This window comes from Sinocyclocheilus anshuiensis, unplaced genomic scaffold, assembly GCF_001515605.1.
Source record: "Sinocyclocheilus anshuiensis isolate Anshui unplaced genomic scaffold, SAMN03320099.WGS_v1.1 scaffold696, whole genome shotgun sequence".
NCBI lineage: Eukaryota > Metazoa > Chordata > Actinopteri > Cypriniformes > Cyprinidae > Sinocyclocheilus > Sinocyclocheilus anshuiensis.
The window spans coordinates 168,124-171,170 of record NW_015558576.1 but is presented as its reverse complement, the minus strand read 5'-3'; positions in this window follow the sequence as shown (position 1 = coordinate 171,170).

Here is a 3,047-nt window from a genome sequence, read left to right as displayed (position 1 = left end):
TCAGAAGAAGCCAGGCAGTGTAGGAGTAGCACATTAATGGATTACCCTAATTTATTAAAGAAAGATGAGAGGTCAGATAGTTTACTCGACCTGCCTCTAAACATGTTTGAGTTAAGAAGAGCAATCATAAGTGCTAGACAGACTACTCCTGGAAGAGATGGAGTATGTTACAAAATGTTGGCATACATGACAGATAATACACTGGAAATAGTACTAAAATTATTTAACCTAATTTGGGATACTGGTCAACTCCCTTTGGATTGGAAACAAGCAATAATAGTACCTGTTCTTAAACCTGGGAAAACCCCATCAGATCCTTCTAGTTATAGGTCTATTGCCTTAACTTCCCATTTATGTAAAGTAATGGAAAGAATAATCACAGAAAGAATAACATATTTCCTAGAGAGTAAAGATCTCTTGTCTCCTTATCAGAGTGGATTCCGTAGGGGTCGGAATACAATGGACTCTGTATTATGTCTAGAGTCAGACATCAGAAAAGCACAGACAAACAAAGAGGTAGTAGTAGCTGTCTTCTTTGATGTGGAAAAGGCATATGATATGCTCTGGAAAGAAGGATTATTAATAAAATTAAAGTCTTTGGGAATTGGTGGTAGAATATATAATTGGGTTCAGGACTTTTTATTTGATAGAAAAATACAAGTGAAAGTAGGTGAAGAATACTCCAGGGTGTATACAGTGGAGAATGGAACACCACAAGGTAGTGTATGTAGTCCGTTATTATTCAATATAATGATTAATGACATTTTCTCTCAAGTTGAACATAACATTGGAAAATCTTTATATGCAGATGATGGGGCTTTGTGGATTAGAGGTCGCAATATATCATATATTAATAAAAAAATGCAAGATGCAATAGTTGATGTTGAAAAGTGGGCTAATAAATGGGGATTTAAATTATCTGTATCAAAAACACAGGTCATTTGTTTTTCAAGGCGGCATAAAATCACACCCCTTTCTTTAAAATTGTATGGGAATCCTCTGGAGCAAGTAAAATCCGTAAGGTTTCTTGGGCTTTGGTTTGATGAAAACTGACATGGAAAGTTCATTTGGATAAAATTAAGGACAAGTGTAAAAAGATTATTAATATTCTTCGGTGTTTATCAGGACAGGAATGGGGAGCAAGTAGAGCATCTCTACAAAATATATACTGGGCACTCATGAGGTCTGTCTTTGACTATGCATGTATAGCTTGTATGTCGGCAGCAGAAACAAACCTCAAACAGTTAGATGTATTGCAAGCTCAAGCCCTAAGAATCTGTATTGGATCATTTAAATCATCTCCGGTATCATTAATGCAGGTGGAAATGGGAGAAATGCCTTTAGGCATCAGACGAATGAAGTTAATGTTGGCATATTGGGTTAATATCCAGGGACAAAGTGTTTCGCATCCTGTCAAAAGTGTATTGACAGAGTGCTGGGAACATAATGAGACAAACTTTATAAGTTTTGGGTGGATAGGTGATGCAAAGGCTAGAAATATAGGTTTACATCAATTACAGTACAGCAACACAGTCTCAGTATCCTCCATTCCTCCCTGGTTATTCCCCTTGCCAACCGTTGACCTCAATATACAGTGGGAAATAAATGACAAATCTAAACAAATTCCAGTGTGGTATATAGTGCGGAAATATTTTGAAAGGCATTCCCAAGGTTCAGTGTTTTTATTTACGGATGGATAGAAATTTCCGGATACAGGATATGCAGGTGCAGCTGTATATATTCCAATGAATTAACTTATATTAAGAAAAGAGTTACCAATCATTTGTCAGTTTATGCTACAGAGTTATTGGCGATATTATTGGCCCTGCAGTGGATAGAGGAGAAGGAAATAAATAACACAGTCATTGCATCTGATAGTTATTCCTCACTGGAAAGCATAAGATCTGGCCGGTCATCTTTTAGGATGGACATAATCAATGAAATATTCCATAAGATGTATAATTTGAAGGCTAAGTGTCACAGATCGGCCAGGCTCAACCACCTCCCAATCACAGATAACACCATCACCTGAGTTCTAATCACACGCACCTGTCACTGATCAACAATCACCCTCAGCTCCCATACAAAAGCACACACCTCACTTCACTCCAGTGTCCGATCTCGTTTCATCGAAGTGGACTCTCTCTCTCTGATATCCTTACTAGATACTTAGAAAGACTTTACCTGCCTGTGATACTTACCTCCTGTGTTATCATAACTGTTACCTGTTACCATAGTTCATATTCTCACCTGCCCTATCCATCCGCACCCCTTGCTGAAAATAAACATTGTTGTACTTTTCTAACCCTCTGTGTGAGTCTCCTTCCGTAACAGAAGATCAGACCACAAAGGATCAGCAGCATGAGTGCACCCGACCCGTTCCAGGAGATCGTGGATGCCCTCAAACGGATACTCACTCCTGCCATTGTCACACCACCAGTCTCCCGCCCGTCACCAATGCCTCTTCCTCTTCCACGACAGTACTTACCGGTATCGCTGCAATGGGCAGAGACCATCTGGTCCCAAGCGGGTACAGTAACTAAATCCCTTGATACTTTTATGACACATTTCCATGAAGTGTTTGGTAAACCCGTAGGCGATACCTCTGTCTGTGACCAGTTATATCACCTCCGTCAGTGGTCTCTGTCGATAAATGACTACGCCCTGAGATTCAGCACCCTCGCAGCATCCAGCGGCTGGAATGAGCGCGCACTTCTAACCACTTACCGGCAGGGACTGGAGCCGAAGGTTCAACTTCAGCTCGCAGCCTATGACGATTCCTATGGCTTGGAACGGTTCATACAGCTGTCCATCCGCTGCGCAACTCGCATGCTATCCTGCATGTCAGCACATCAACTCTCACCATACACTCCACTCCTTCGTCGGCCAGACACCATCAGCCCTCCAAAACCAGGTCAGGAACCCATGCTAGTGGACGGCACTCGACTCTCCCCTTGGGAGCGGCAGAGACGGCTGAGCCAGAGCTTATGTTTGTACTGTGGAGCTGGAGGGCATGTAATCGCGGCATGCCCCATTCGTCCGCCATG